The following is a 17,487-nucleotide window of genomic DNA, read 5'->3' as shown; positions in this document are numbered from 1 at the left end:
AACACAATTTCAAATTTTGCTACATCAGACCGAATCAAGCCGGTCGGTCACATGTGTGACTGTTCTTGTCAATCAGCGTATCAGTGTTTTGTGATTTTTGTGGACCCCAGGAAGGTAGCTGCTGCTTCTGATAAAGCTAATGGTGATGCTAATATACCAATAAATACAGTCAGTCTAAGGCGGAGGTTTACGACGGCTGAATATATTGTGGAAAATTCACACCGATCCCGGACAGTTAAAGACTAACACAGGCTTGGGGGGGTAGGGACTCTGTTAGAAAGAAAGCAGGCTTGGCCCTTGTGTCCATACCAGACCCTGACACTCAGTCTTTCCCATACACTCAGAACCACAGGATGCAGGATCAGAGGAGAGGTTGGCGTCTTCTCATATACTCATATCCCATTATTCGTGTGGCTGATGACTATGTGAGAAGCTCAAAGCTTAAAATAAATATCTGATCACCGAAAGGCTTTCCTTGAGTCTGGTGAATTTCTATGTCTAAATAATGTGACGACTCTAACAGATGTTACGTTGCTGTTACAGAGGCTGACGTCATCTAAGGAGAGTCCGTTCCAACGAATCCCACATCACGACTGAATCCTTACCTGTCTGTATTTGTCTTGAGGTGGTACTCTGGCGTCCCCATGCCTCCGTCACCATGGTGATGTTATACACGCGCCCTGGGACCAGGTCGGTGACAGTGTAGTCTTTAGCGGTGCTCTCCAGAGTCAGGTTCCTCACCACACCCACTCGGTCGGTCAGCAGTAGCCTGAAGCGCTCAGTCCTCCCTGGGCCAGGCTGCCAGGAAACTCCCAGGCTGTCTGAGGTCTTCTGATACCTGTAGGCCTCTGACTGTGGATGGACCTGAGAGATAGAATGGGCTGTCAGTGACGGAAACAAGATACCATACATCAAGCTAAGTTTAAACAAAAGTCAAGTTGGCAATTCACTCATAAAGCACAGGTACATTTTTGATATTCAGGGGAATGACAGGTCAGGGAATGACGGGTCAGGGGAATGACAGGAGGGGAATGACAGGACAGGGGAATGAAAGAACAGGGGAATGGCAGGACAGGGGAATGACAGGACAGGGGAATGACAGGACAGGGGAATGGCAGGACAGGGGAATGACAGGCCAGGGGAATGACAGGACAGGGGAATGACAGGACAGGGGAATGACAGGTCAGGGGAATGACAGGACAGGGGAATGACAGGACAGGGGAATGACAGGTCAGGGGAATGACAGGTCAGAGGGAATGACAGGTCAGGGAATGACAGGTCAGAGGGAATGACAGGTCAGGGGAATGACAGGACAGGGGTATGCAGGACAGAGAATGACAGGTCAGGGGAATGACAGGTCAGGGAAGACAGGTCAGAGGAATGACAGGTCAGGGGAATGACAGGACAGGGAATGAAGGAAGGGATGACAGGTCAGGGGAATGACAGGTCAGAGGGAATGACAGGTCAGTGGAATGACAGGTCAGGGGAATGACAGGTCAGGGGAATGACTGATGAACAACGCTGTGACACAATGTTTCGTTAGGAGAGGAGGGACAGCAGGCAGATCTTCACAGACAGTAGACGGAGCTACAGGTCTTCACTCTCTGAGAGGAATGACTGGGACTGTTATACTATGTCTCATCAGAGGTGTGGTGGTACATTAAACTACACAGAGACTGATGACATTACTGTCACACCGTGTTTCATCAGTCAGAGGTGCGGTGGTACATTAAACTACACAGAGACTGATGCATTACTGTCACACCGTGTTTCATCAGTCAGAGGTGTGGTGGTACATTAAACTACACAGAGACTGATGACATTACTGTCACACCGTGTTTCATCAGTCAGAGGTGTGGTGGTACATTAAACTACACAGAGACTGATGACTTTACTGTCACACCGTGTTTCATCAGTCAGAGGTGTGGTGGTACATTAAACTACACAGAGACTGATGACATTACTGTCACACCGTGTTTCATCAGTCAGAGGTGTGGTGGTACATTAAACTACACAGAGACTGATGACATTACTGTCACACCTGTGTTTCATCAGTCAGAGGTGTGGTGCAGGGCAGAACAACACAGCACTTCATAGAACTACGACCAGAACACAAGAAACTCGAGACGCAGTAGAGAGACTCTGAAACAGACCAGTAGAGAGACTCTGAGAACAGACCAGTAGAGAGACTCTGAGAACAGACCAGTGAGAGACTGAGAACAGACAGTAGAGAGACTCTGAGAACAGACCAGTAGAGAGACCTGAGAACAGACCAGTAGAGAGACTCTGAGAACAGACCAGTAGAGAGACTCTGAGAACAGACCAGTAGAGAGACTCTGAGAACAGACCAGTAGAGAGACTCTGAGAAACAGACCAGTAGAGAGACTCTGAGAACAGACCAGTAGAGAGACTCTGAGAACAGACCAGTAGAGAGACCTCTGAGAACAGACCAGTAGAGAGACTCTGAGACAGACCGCAGAGAGACTCTGAACGACCAGTAGAGAGACTCTGAGAACAGACCAGTAGAGAGACTCTGAGAACAGACCAGTAGAGAGACTCTGAGAACAGACCAGTAGAGAGACTCTGAGAACAGACAGCAGAGAGACTCTGAGACAGACCAGTAGAGAGACTCTGAGAACAGACCGTAGAGAGACTCTGAGAACAGACCAGTAGAGAGACTCTGAGAACAGACCAGCAGAGAGACTGAGAACAGACCAGTAGAGAGACTCTGAGAACAGACCAGTAGAGAGACTCCGAGAACAGACCAGCAGAGAGACTCTGAGAACAGACAGTAGAGAGACTCTGAGAACAGACCAGTAGAGAGACTCTGAGAACAGACCAGTAAGAGGACTCTGAGAACAGACCAGTAGAGAGACTCTGAAGAACAGACCAGCAGAGAGACTCTGAGAACAGACCAGTAGAGAGACTCTGAGAACAGACCAGTAGAGAGACTCTGAGAACAGACCAGTAGAGAGACTCTGAGAACAGACCAGTAGAGAGAGCTCTGAGAACAGACAGTAGAGGGGTGCGTGGTGGAGATGGCGGAAGTAGATAGGATTGTTTCATGGCTGTTTAAAGTTCTCTGGCCACGGCTTCAGCCCCGGTCAGGCCCACGAGCCCCGCTAGCCCGCGGGAGGGGATGATGGGAAGCGAGAGAGGAGAAAAAGGGGACCTTTTAGATGGGTGGGGAGGGGGGCAGGAGGCGAGCCCTGACTCCCTATCCCAGGCGGGTAGGCGCCCATTTGGGTGGGTACAGTGGTGCGTTAACGAGCCTCTCCTGTGGTGGTACTGACAGAATAGAACAATGACATTCTGGAATGCCAGAATGTCATTGTATTTGGTAGGACGTATTAACATGGCATAGAGCAACCACCTTTTTGTGGCTGATTTCACAGACAATGAAGTAGACTTCCTCATGTCTACAGTCACATTGGAACGACCAGGATGCATTCATTTATTGTCTTCTAATTAGTTTAAATGTTAGTATGATACCTCTAGCCGCGGATGATCTAAACGCCACGGTGTTATCTAAATGTTTTCTGTGTTAAAATAGCTCTAGATAAGAAGTGACGTTCAGCTGATGGAGGGCATTGTGCCCAGAAAGGGGCGGAGCTTTGTATGATGTACAACGCATTGGGAAGTACTCAGACCGCTTGACTTTTTAATGATTTGTTACGTTACAGCCTCATCAATCTACCACAATACCCCATAATGACTTCTAAATGATTTGTTACGTTACAGCCTCATCAATCTACCCAATAACCCCATAATGACTTCTAAATGATTTGTTAGTTACAGCCTCGTCAATCTACCCACATACCCATAATGACTTCTAATGATTTGTTACGTTACAGCCTCGTCAATCTACCCACAATACCCATAATGACTTCTAAATGATTTGTTACGTTACAGCCTCGTCAATCTACCCACAATACCCATATATGACTTCTAAATGATTTGTTACGTTACAGCCTCATCAATCTACCCACAATACCCATAATGACTTCTAAATGATTTGTTACGTTACAGCCTCGTCAATCTACCCACAATACCCCATAATGACTTCTAAATGATTTGTTACGTTACAGCCTCATCAATCTACCCACATTACCCCATAATGACTTCTAAATGATTTGTTACGTTACAGCCTCATCAAATCTACCCACAATACCCCATATATGACTTCTAAATGATTTGTTACGTTACAGCCTCATCAATCTACCCACATTACCCATAATGACTTCTAAATTATTTGTTACGTTACAGCCTCGTCAATCTACCCACAATACCCCATAATGACTTCTAAGGATTTGTTACGTTACAACCTCATCAATCTACCCACAATACCCCATATGACTTCTAAATGATTTGTTACGTTACAGCCTCGTCAATCTACCCACAATACCCATAATGACTTCTAAATGATTTGTTACGTTACAGCCTCGTCAATCTACCCAAATACCCCATAATGACTTCTAAATGATTTGTTACGTTACAGCCTCGTCAATCTACCCACAATACCCCATAATGACTTCTAAATGATTTGTTACGTTACAGCCTCGTCAATCTACCCACAATACCCCATAATGACTTCTAAATGATTTGTTACGTTACAGCCTCGTCAATCTACCCACAATACCCATAATGACTTCTAAATGATTGTTACGTTACAGCCTCGTCAATCTACCCACAATACCCATAATGACTTCTAAATGATTTGTTACGTTACAGCCTCGTCAATCTACCCACAATACCCCATAATGACTTCTAAATGATTTGTTACGTTACAGCCTCGTCAATCTACCCACAATACCCCATAATGACTTCTAAATGATTTGTTACGTTACAGCCTCGTCAATCTACCCACAATACCCCATAATGACTTCATAAATGATTTGTTACGTTACAGCCTCATCAATCTACACACACAATACCCCAGATATGACAAAGCAAAAACAGGTTTTCCCAAAATGTCAGCAAATTTATTTTAAGAAAACAACGTAAATGATCAAATTGACATAAGTTTTCAGACCCTTTACTCAGTACTTTGTTGAAGCACCTTTGTCAGCGATTCAGCCTCGAGTCTTCTTGGTATGACGCTACAAACTTGGCACACCTGTATTTGGGGAGTTTTCCCATTCTTCTCTGCAGATCCCTCTCAAGCTCTGTCAGGTTGGATGGGGAGTGTCGCTGCACAGCTATTTTTCAGGCCTCTCCAGAGATGTTCAATCAGGTTCAAGTCCGGGATCTGGCTGGGCCACTCAAGGAAATTCAGAGACTTGTTCCGAAGCCACTACTGCATTGTCTTGGCTGTGTGCTTAGTGTCATTGTTCTGTTGGAAGCTAAAACTTCGCCCCCGTCTGAGGTCCTGGGCAATCTGGAGCAGGTTTTTATTAACGAGCTCTCTGTACTTTTCTCCATTCATCTTTCCCTTGATCCTGACTAGTCTCCGCCGCTGAAAAACATCCCAACAGCATGATGCTGCCACCACCATTATTCACCATTGGATGGTAACAGGTTTCCTCCAGACATGACGCTTGGCATTCAGGCCAAGAAGTTCAAACTTGGATTCATCAGACCAGAATATCTTGTTTCTCATGGTCTGAGAGTCTTTAGGTGTCAAGACTCCAAGCCGGCTGTCATGTACCTTTTACTGAGGAGTGGTCTCGTCTGGCCACTCTAGCACAAAGGCCTGATTAGTGGAGTGCTGCAGAGATGGTTGTCCTTCTGGAAGGTTCTCCCATCTCCCAGAGGACTCGGGAGCTCTGTCAGAGTGACCATCGGGTTCTTGGTTAACTCCCTGACAAGGGCCTTCTCCCCCAATTGCTCAGTTTTGGCCGGGCGGCCAGCTCTAGGAAGAGTCTAGGTGGTTCCATATGTCTTTTCATTTAAGAATGATGGAGGCCACTGTGTTCTTGGGGATCTTTCAATGATGCAGAAATGTTTTCGTACCCTTCCCCAGATCTGTGCCTCGACACAATCCTGTCTCGGAGCTCTACAGACAATTCCTTTGACCTCATGGCTTGGTGTTTGCTCTGACATGCACTGTCAACTGTGGGACCTTATATAGACAGATGTGTGCCTTTTCCAATCATGTCCAATCAATTGAATTTACCACAGGTGGACTCCAATCAAGTTGTAGAAACATCTGAAGGATGATCATGGAAACAGGATGCACCTGAGCTCAATTTCAAGTCTCATAGCAAAGGATATTTCTGTTTTTTATTTTAATTACATTTGCTAAAATATCTAAAAACCTGTTTTCACTTTGTCATTGTGGGGTATTGTGATGTCATTATGGGGTATATGTGATGTCATTATGGGGTATTGTGATGTCATTATGGGGTATGTGTGACGTCATTAAGGGGTATTGTGATGTCATTATGGGGTATTGTCATGTCATTATGGGATATTGTGACAGTCATTATGGGGTATTGTGATGTGTATTATGGGGTTTTGGGATGTCATTATGGGAGTATTGGGATAGTCATTATATGGGTATTGCGATGTCATTATGGGGTATTGTGCATGTCATTATGGGGTATTGTGTGTTGATTGATGAGTTTTTTATTTTATTTAATCGATTTTAAGAATAGGCTCTTAATGTATGACAGATATTGTGAAAATAGTCAAGGGTGTCTGAATTTTTTCGAATGCACTGTATCGACCAGACGATCTGTTAAAGGTCTAAGTGGTGATGATTTGACTAGACTAAGAGTCCTGTTATTAACGGTCTTATTGATGAATGTATGATCTAGACTAAGAGTCCATGATTAGGTCTTAGCAGTAGATGTATGACTAGACTGAGAGTCTGTTAAAGGTCTCAGTATTGATGTATGACAGACTAGAGTCTGTTAAATGTCTCAGTATGATGTATGACTAGACTAGAGTTGTTAAAGTCTCAGCTATGATGTTATGACTAGAACTAGAGTCTGTTAAGTCTCAGTGTGATGTTTGACAAGACTAGAGAGTCATGTTAAAGGTTTCAGTAGTGATGTATGACCTAGACTAGAGTCTGTTAAAGGGTTCCAGTAGTGATGTATGACCAGACTAGAGTCTGTTAAATGTCTCAGTATGATGAATGACCAGACAGGTCTGTTAAAGGTCTCAGTATGGATGTATGCTAGACTAGAGTCTGTAAAGGTCTCAGTGTATGTATGACAGACTACTAGAGTCTGTTAAAGTCTCAGTTGATGTATGACAGACTAGAGTCTGTTAAAGGTCTCAGTATGATGATGACCAGACTAGAGTCTGTTAAAGGTCTCAGTAATGATGTCATGACTAGACTAGAGTTGTTAAAGGTCTCAGTATGATGCATGACTAACTAGAGTCTGTTAAAGGTCTCAGTATGATGTATGACTAGACTAGAGTCTGTTAAATGGTCTCAGTATGATGTATGACCAGCTAGAGGTCTGTTAAGGTTCAGTATGATGTATGACCAGACTAGAGTCTGTTAAAGGTCTCAGTATGATGTATGACTAGACTAGAGTCTGTTAAAGGTCTCAGTATGATGTATGACAGACTAGAGTCTGTTAAAGGCTCAGTGTGATGTTGCCAGACTAGAGGTCTGTTAAGGTCTCAGTATGATGTATGACCTGACTAGAGTCTGTTAAAGTCTCAGTATGATGTATGACAGACTAGAGTCTGTTAAGGTCTCAGTATGATGTTTGACAGACTAGAGTCTGTTAAAGGTCTCAGTATGATGTATGACTAGACTAGAGGGGTCTGTTAAAGGTCTCAGTATGATGTATGACCAGACTAGAGTCTGTTAAAGGTCTCAGTATGATGTATGACAGACTAGAGTCTGTTAAATGGTCTCAGTATGATGTATGATGTAGTGACTAGACTAGAGTCTGTGTTTAAAGGTCTCAGTATGATGTATGACTAGACTAGAGTCCTGTTTAAAGGTCTCGTATGATGGTATGACAGACTAGAGGTCTGTTAAAAGGTTCCTCAGTATGATGTAATGACCTAGACTAGAGTCTGTTAAAGGTCTCAGTATGGATGTATGACTAAGACTAGAGTCTGTGAGTTGAAATGGTCTCGTAATGATGTATTGTGCGTTCCTGGTGTAACTCGGGCAGTTGTTGTTGCCATCCTGTACCTGTCCCGCAGGAGTGATGTTCAGATGTACCGATCCATGAAATTATCTTTGAAAGAATGATCTTTGAAAGACAGGAACCTGAAAAAGGGACGTTTCTTTTTTTGCTGAGTTTATTTTTCAAAATCTGATCCAAAAGCATCACAATGTCAGATCCCTGTCATAACAATGGCTACATAACAGACACGTTAGATGGTCAAAATAATAACTGTTAGACAACATCATCGCCAGAGGAGTGGTGCTAGGCAGAACTACACAGAGAATGATGTAGTAGGTCAGGGGAATGACAGGACAGGGGAATGACAGGTCAGGGAATGACAGGTCAGGGGAATGACAGGTCAGGGGAATGACAGGTCAGGGGAATGACAGGTCGGGGGAATAACAGGTCAGGGGAATGACTGGTCAGGGGAATGACTGGTCAGGGGAATGACAGGTCAGGGGAATGACAGGTCAGGGGAATGACTGGTCCGGGGAATGACTGGTCAGGGGAATGACTCGTCAGGGGAATGACAGGACAGGGAATGACTGGTCAGGGGAATGACAGGTGAGGGGAATTACAGGATAGGAGAATGACGGGTCGGGGAATGACTGGTCAGGGAATGACAGGACAGGGAATGACAGGACAGGGGAATGACAGGACAGGGGAATGACAGGTCAGGGAATGACAGGTCAGGGGAATGACAGGTCAGGGGAATGACAGGACAGGGAATGACAGGACAGGGGAATGACAGGACAGGGGAATGACAGGTCAGGGGAATGACAGGTCAGGGGAATGACTGATGGACAACGCTGTGACACAATGTTTCGTTAGGAGAGGAGGGACAGCAGGCAGATCTTCACAGACAGTAGACGGAGCTACAGGTCTTTACTCTCTGAGAGGAATGACTGGGACTGTTATACTATGTCTCATCAGAGGTGTGGTGGTACATTAAACTACACAGAGACTGATGACATTACTGTCACACCAGCCAGAGACATTACTGTGTTTCATCAGCCAGAGGTGTGGTGCAGGGATGAACAACACAGCACTTCATAGAACTACGACCAGAACAGACCAGTAGAGAGACTCTGAGAACAGACCAGTAGAGACTCTGAGAACAGACCAGTAGAGAGACTCTGAGAACAGACCAGTAGAGAGACTCTGAGAACAGACCAGTTTTTTTGTTTAACACTTTGTGTGGCATCAGGGATTTCTCTGGTAAGTCTAGAAAAGTATCATTTCATCCATTATATCCAATGAATCACTTGATGGAAGTCTCATCAAGTTTCCAAAGTTGAAATATTTTTTATTTCTGTTCATTTATTTGGGAAATGTTTCTGTGACTAGAGAGGCTAGAGAAGCTAGAGGCTAGAGAGGCTAGAGGCGTAGAGAGGCTAGAGAGGCTAGAGAGGTAGAGAGGCTAGAGACTAGAGAGGCTAGAGTCTAGAGGCTAGAGAGGCTAGTGAGTCTAGAGGCTAGAGAGACTAGAGGTTAGAGAGGGCTAGAGACTAGAGAGGCTAGAGAAGCTAAGCTAGAGAGGCTAGAGGCTAGAGAGACTAGAGGCTAGAGAAGAGACTAGAGGCTAGGAGAGAGAGGCTAGAGAAGCTAGAGGCTAGAGAAAGGCTAGAGGCTAGAGAGGCTAGAGGCTAGAGAGAGATAGAAGCTGCTGTTTGTATGATACTGTTGTGTTTTTGTGTTTCACCAAAACATTTGGGTCTCAACAAAGCTTACACATGCTATACAATGTTATTTTGACACATTACATAATTTCTTTTCAGTGTGTAGCCGCGCCGAGGACCAGAAAATGTAGCGTGAACGTAACCGAGGCCAACACCAGTATGGAAGCTATAACATTAAGACTGACTACGGCGGGACAGAGTGTAACTTCACTGTGTTATCTGTGGACAGCAGCTCTGTAGTAACACACTGTGTGAAGGAGCTGGAGGAAAACAGTACGTTTCAATGCCAGGTAGTGAGTTTAGAACCCGGAACCTCGTACATCCTGGAAATCACGTCGACGCACAGATGAACAACGGGCCAATGTCACCCTGCAGACCAGTAAGTTGTGGTTTTGTTGGGGATTATATATTGGGGGAAATAGAGTATAGATTCGGGTTTTTTGTCTCCTTGATTTGTTCTATTTCAAATCAATATCTAATAATATGATTTGTGTACAGCAAATGATTGTATAGTTAGTCAGTGTTTCATAGTCACTCTTTCTCATTGGTATTTATTATGAGTAATGCATTTATAATGTCTTAAATCCACATGTCATTAGCTTCTCTGACTGTGTTCTTATGGTTGCCACGTTTTCCTCTACCTTGGATACATCGTGTGGTTACCTATTCTACTATCTGTTGCAGCAGGCTTTTCCACTTGTGTCCTACGAGGGAGAGAGCTCTCTGCTGCCTGTCATCACATCATACAGTCTTTTTTGTTACATTTCATGTGGTTTCCCTCGGCTTCACTTCTATGACCACAGGAAGTGAAACCCTGCTGAGAGAGAGTGATAAACCAGTAAAGGGTGTGTGTGGTGTGTGTGTTTGTGTGTGTGTGTGTGTGTGTTGTGTGTGTGTGTGTGTGTGTGTGTGTGTGTGTGTGTGTTGTGTGTGTGTGTGTGTGTGTGTGTGTGTGTGTGTGTGTGTGTGTGTGTGTTGTTTGTGCATGTGCGTGTTTTCTTGTGGGTGTATGTGTGTTTGCCTGCTCATGTCTGCAAGCGTGTGTACGCACATGGCTCTACAGATGTAGATCTTAATTTGATCCCTCTTTTGTTGCTGAGAACTGCACAGCAGGAAATGCAAACTTGTAGAGTATTTTAGTTTTTAAAAGGATCTAAAGTTAGCAATTTCCCCTTTGAAATGTCATACTTGATTTGCCCTAACGTAACGTAAAACACTTTAACAAACGTATCAACCCCATTATAAATGTCCATTAATTATAATCCACATAATAATTCACATTTCCTGTCGCTGTTGGATATTTTCCTGCTGTAGCAAACTTGCTTAAATGAATATCCTACATCTGTATAAGTGAACATACACTTTGCAGGGGCCCAGAACAGAAGTATCTGACCTTAAGTGTGTATTTCCAGACTCTCTCTAGCTCCCCCTCTCTCTCTCTCTCTCCCTGACCCCAGCTATTTCCTGACTCCATTGTTCCTTTGTACTAACGGATACAGGGAGTCCTGAGGTGGGGTGTGGGAGTGGAGGGCAGGACACTATGTTTTGTTCACAGGGCCTGGGCCGATTAGGGTGCATGGCACCGCTCTTGACCTTCTCAGCATGCTATGTCCCCTTTAACAGACTCTAGTCTAGTCATACATCATCTGAGACCTTTAACGACTCTAGTCTAGTCATACATCATACTGAGACACTTTAACAGACTCTAGTCTGGTCATACATCATACTGAGACCTTTAACAGACTCTAGTCTGGTCAATACATCATACTGAGACCTTTAACGACTCTAGTCTGTCATACATCATACTGAGACCTTTAACAGACTCTAGTCTGGTCATACATCATACTGAAACCTTTAACAGACTCTAGGTCTAGTCATACTCCATTCTATTCAGGCTGTAGAACCGTTTAACAGACATTCTTCAGTCTCTTGGTCTGCCCATGAGCTGGAACGCAACTATTTGATCTCATACAAATGAGACTTTCTAACAGAAAGCTCTCTGGAGTCATTGGTATCAATACCACAGCCATCACTGAGACCTAATCCAGTACCTCCTAGTCTAGTCACTTACCCACTATTACGACACTGGAGCACCTTTTTATTAAACGCAGAACCTCCTAGTCTAGGTCAATACCTCATGACTCAGGAGACCGTTTAACCCCGACGTACTGGTTCTCAGATCACAGTACATCACACTGTGACTACTTTAACAGGGACTCATAGTCTTGGCCATCCCATAACATCAGTACTGAGACCTTAACAGACTCTTAGTGCTGAGGTCATATCAACTATTTCACACTGAGACCTTAGTTAACCAGACTCTAGTGGTCACAACTCCTCATATACTTGAGGAACCTTTTATATACAGACACTCATCTCTCAAGTACTGTCAATCCCATCTTTACATCATCTGTGAGGAAACCTCTTACAGCCACTTCGCTAGTTCTACAGTCATGACATCAGTACTGTCAGACCATTTTTAATAGACTCATTGTCATGGTTCTATACATTATATCTGTAATCCTGTTATACCCAGATCTTTTAGGTCTAGGTCCACCTCCCCATCAATTAACTGAGACCTTTAACTAGACATAACTTAGTCTCTAGTACTCTTACCTCTATATCATCTACCCAGACACCTTCTTTTAACAGAATCCTCTAAGTCTTGCAGAGTCAACTACTCATTATCCTGAGACCCTCTTAAATCCACTTTAGTCTGGTCATACGTTTCATACTGTTGAACCTTGCTTTAACAGGACCTAGTATAGATTCATATGCATCAATATTCGAGACTCACCTCGTTAACAGACTCTACCAGATCTGGCACTCATACTATCATTGACTGTCCTCTGAGGTACCTATCCTCCTAACTAGACCATCTTTATCTTAGTCCTCTAGTCCCATTTTACATGCCATACCTAGAACCTTATAACAGTACTCGTCTTATAGTCTGGTCATACATCTACTGAGACCTTTTAACAGTACTACCTTGTCTTAATCTATTATCATCACTACCTGATGACTCCCGTTTAACAGACTTCGTAGTGATTCATCTTGGTACACTTACGATCATCAGGTTCTTTTGCTCTTTTTTATAACTACGACATCTTGTTAAGTCTAGAGATCCCATTTCTACATGTCATACTGAGTGACTCGTTATGATCAGATCTTAGTCGTGTGGTACCATCCGATAAACATTGCATATCTGATGGATACTCCTATTTAATTCCGAGACTACGTGAGTTCTCGGCCCCTACAGTTACACTCGAAGAACCATTGAGATTTAACAAGACTCTTGTCTTGGTCAGTTTTTGGACAATCTATGTACTGGAGGACCTTTAACTATAGAGACTCTAGTACTGGTGTCAATTACATACAGTACGTGAGACCTTTAACAGTACGTCTAAGTCTAAGTCATTTAAAGAACAAATCAATACTAGAAGACCAGTAATGTACAGACTCTAGTCTAGTCCACTGCTATCGATCACTGAAGAACATTTAGTACAGGAGCTGCTAGTTGCTCCGCTCTACCCTGCATTCATACTTGAGACTTAACTAACTCTTTAGTCTAAGATCTAATAGTTGTATACTAGAGACCGTTTTATATACCGCCGACTCCTAGTCTAAAACAAGTACAAATGCGTTCATTTTGTTCTGATTGGCGTTAACAAGTCTAAGTCATGAATACATTCATCAAACATAACTTGGGAGACCATTTAACAGACTCCTAGTCTGCGTCATCAATCACACTGAGACCTTTAACAGACTCTAGTTCTGGTTCATACATCACACTGAGACCAAGTTATAACACCCAGAGTTCTCTATCTAGTCATACTATTACCAAGTTCAATAATGAGAGCGCGCTATATAACTAGCCTGTAGGTCTGGGATCGACATATCATCAATACTGAGACATTTAACCAGACTCTAGTACTGGTTCATATACAAACTGATACTGTCATACCTTTAACAGATCTCTAGTCTAGTCTCTTCACCAGTACACATGTGAAACCTTTACATACTCTAGTCTCTCTCCAAAATCTCTGCCACTCGAGACCTCCTCGCTCACAGACATCTAGTACTTAGTAGCATCCGTTTTACCTCAATAAGTGGACCTTTAAACAGACATCTAGTCTAATTAACACCTACAATCTATACTGTAGCCAGTTCAGTTCACAGAGCTTATAGTCATAAGAGTCAACTTAACATCTACTGAGACGTGGTTTAAACAGACTTTAGCCATTGCTCACATAGCAGATCATGCATAGAGACCTTTATCCACTGCCCTGCAGCCGTCTGAGCGTGCGTTCATACATTCATAATAAGACCGTATTAACAGGAAACCTTCCTCCCAGTTCATGATGCGTCTATTATAACATCGCATCCAGTTCTAGAACCTCTTTAAACAAACTCTAGGTACCTTACAGCGAATGCATTTTCTCTGCAATATAGTTCACGCAGCCCTTGATCTTTTGTGCGCACATTTGTTACCATTTTAAAGCCATTATTTCTAAAAATTGCAGATTTAAATATAAGTCCCACAAAAAAGCTTCATCCATATCATAACACCCCACAGATTACCCTCAATAATTTTGACATCAACAAGACCCCATAATGTACAGTGGTTCGCAAAATACCCTTTATCTATACCCTCCGAACCAGTGCACAATCTTCCCAATATTAATGACATTCGCCAATATACTTTATATCACATACACTCATACCTCACCACAGTGAGCATTGCGTCACCAGTTACTCCACACCATAATGACCGAATCGGCAACTAACCCCAAAGACATCACATACCCCATATAGATGAACGTACGATCCCAACTCCCTCGCCGATAAGAAACATCACTCGAAAATAACCCCCATAAGTACATTGTCGTGTCCAATATAAAATAGCGATCCATACCTCCACCACATACAAGAATGACATCACACAGTAACTCCCCACATACTCGCTCAAACTCAGAAGTTGTACAAACCTTATTCCTAGATTATTTTAAGCAAAAATGTATAAGAATAATACAAAAACCAGATAACGTACTCCCTTTGCTATGTAGACATTGAATTTTGAACGCTCCCCGGCCCTACATCCTGTTTTTCTTATGATCTATCACTTTCGGATAGTTTCAATACAACCCTCTGATTTTAGAGACCGAAAATGGCCAAAACCTTGTTGGTTAAATTCAATTGATATACTAGATCGCGAACAGTAGTGATATTGTGGGTAAATGGCAATCATCAGTCCCCTGTCAATTTATACGTGACAAGGTCCCACCTTGTGACACGTAAGCATAGGCATACAGCGACAAACCACCAAAGCATGTAAGTTCAACAAAGGAATTGTTCTGTAGACGTCTTCCGAGTGACCATGAAATTAGTCGAAGCGCACAGACCTCTCATGTGACCATTCCCGTCCAGGGCTAAAGGGTACGAAAACAACATTTCTTGCATCATTGAAGATCCCCAAGAACACAGTGGCTCCATCATTCTTAAATGAAGACAATGGACCACCTAGGACTCTTCTAGAAGCTCGGCCGCCCGGCCAAACTTGAGCAATTGGGGAGAAGGCCCTTGGTCAGGGCGTTAACCAAGAACCGATGGTCACTTGACAGAGCTCCCGAGTTCCTTCTGTTGGAGATTGTGAGAACCTTCCAGAAGGAACAACCATCTCGGACAGCACTTCCACTAATAGGGCCTTTGCTGCTAGAGTTGGCCAGACGGAGACCACTTCCTCAGTAAAAGGTACATGGACAGCCGGCTTGGAGTTCTTGACACCTAAAGGACTCTCAGACCATGAGAAAAACAAGAGATATTTTCTGTGTCTGAGTGAGTGCCAAGTTTGAACCTTCTTTGGCCAATGCCAAGCGCTGTCGGAGGAAACCGTTACCATTTCCCAATGGTGTAATAATGGTGGTGGCAGCATCATGCTGTTGGGATGTTTTTTCAGCGGCGGAGACATAGTCAGCGATTCAAGGGAAAGATTGAATGGAGAAAAGTACAGAGAGCTTCCGTTAATAAAAACCTGCTCCACGATTGCCCAACCTTTCAGACGGGGGCGAAGTTTTAGCTTCCAACAGAACAATGACCACGAAGCACACAGCCAAGACAATGCGAAGTGTAGTGGGCTTCGGAACAGTCTCTGCAATTCCTTGAGTGCCCGCCAGATCCCGGACTTGAACCTGATTCGAACATCTGGAGAGGCCTGAAAATATGCTGTAGTGCAGCGACTCTCCTCCCATCCAACCTGACAGATTTGAGAAGACTCTTGCGAGAAGTATGTTAATGTAATGGTGTGAACCGGGAATACCTCCCCAAAGTAACAGGTATAAATGATTTAAGGTCTTTTGTTGAGCTGCCGTTGTGCCAAGTTCTATTGTATGCGCTCATTATGGGCTCAGGCATAGACCTCCCGAGCGGGCTGTAATTTCTGTGTAGATAGCCACCAAACGGGGCTTCAACAATGATCGGAGTACGCTGTAGTTCCTCGAAATAGGGTACTGAAGTATCAATACAGCTAATGAATGTACCAACATTTGATTGCATTCTACGTGAGTTTCTTAAAACTAAATTTGCTGACATTTTTGGGAAAGACTGGTTTCGGAATTGTGTCATTCATGGTGAAAAATGTATAGTGTGTGTTAAGATTGATGATGGCGACTTACTTGCTCTATGTTTTCTTAGGAAAAATAAATTGTTCACAACGTTGACAGACGTTTCTTGTTAGCTGTGGAACACTTCCTTCGTACGATGTTCGATTTCTCTCATCCCCTCCTTAAGCAAAACACGACTTCTGATTGATATCAAGCCTACCCCGTGTTCTTCGCGTGTAGTTCTCCACTGCACCGCTAAGTACACTTTTTCTCTCGTCTACTCCCTTCTCTCTCCCTTTCTCCCTCCCTCTCCAAATTGGACTTTCCGTGTTCAAAAACGATCATACACCAATCATGTTGTTAGAAGTCATGTAATGGCGGGTTATGTGTGGCGTAGATTGACGGAGGGCTGTAACGTAACAAATCACTTTGAGAAGCATTATGGGGTATTTGGGGAGATTGACGAGGCGTAACGTAAACAACCATGCTTTTACGAATAGTGCTCAATTTATTGGGGTTATTCGGTGTCGGTAGTATTGACCGAATGACATACCTGATAAGCGTCCCAACAAATCATTCGACAAGGTCATTATGGGTTGTGGGTAGATTGACGACGCCCTGTGAACGTAACAAATTCATTTAGAAGTCATTATGGGGTATTGGGGCCTCAAGATGACCCGCAGGCTTTTTGTGTAACGATAACCAAATCATTTAGAAGTCATTATGGTCCCGTTATTGTGGGGTGCGCTAGAACTTGTACTGAGGCTCAACTCTTGTGTGATTGAGACGTAAACACACTTCACTTAGAGTCATTGATGGTGTGAGGTTTTCTGTGTTGAGCCGCATAAGCGATTGACGAGGCAAATGGGTAAATAATCGTAAACCAGAATCATTTAGAGTGTCACTCCCGAAACGCAGTGGGGGTAAGGTTAGGCCTCCTATTGGGAGTAATAGATTGACGATGGACTGTTAACGTAACAAATCATTTAAAAGTCATTATGGGGGTATGTGGGTTAGATTGACGAGGCTGTAACGTAACAAATCATTTAGAACGTCTTATGGGGGTATTGTGGGTAGATTGCTGAGGCTGTAAGGCCCCAACAAATCCTTGAGAAGTCATCTATGGGA

The 17,487-nt window shown here is 43.6% G+C and overlaps 1 pseudogene; it reads right to left on the bottom strand.

Annotated features, from left to right (window-relative positions):
• LOC112076159 (receptor-type tyrosine-protein phosphatase beta-like) overlaps positions 1–3,824 on the bottom strand; it is a 30,325-nt pseudogene extending 26,501 nt beyond the window's left edge.
• Positions 3,825–17,487: the final 13,663 nt, after the last annotated feature.

This window comes from Salvelinus sp. IW2-2015, unplaced genomic scaffold, assembly GCF_002910315.2.
Source record: "Salvelinus sp. IW2-2015 unplaced genomic scaffold, ASM291031v2 Un_scaffold3602, whole genome shotgun sequence".
Taxonomy (NCBI): Eukaryota; Metazoa; Chordata; class Actinopteri; order Salmoniformes; family Salmonidae; genus Salvelinus; species Salvelinus sp. IW2-2015.
Note: the sequence above shows the minus strand (reverse complement) of the source record. Positions and strands in the feature narration are given on the sequence as shown.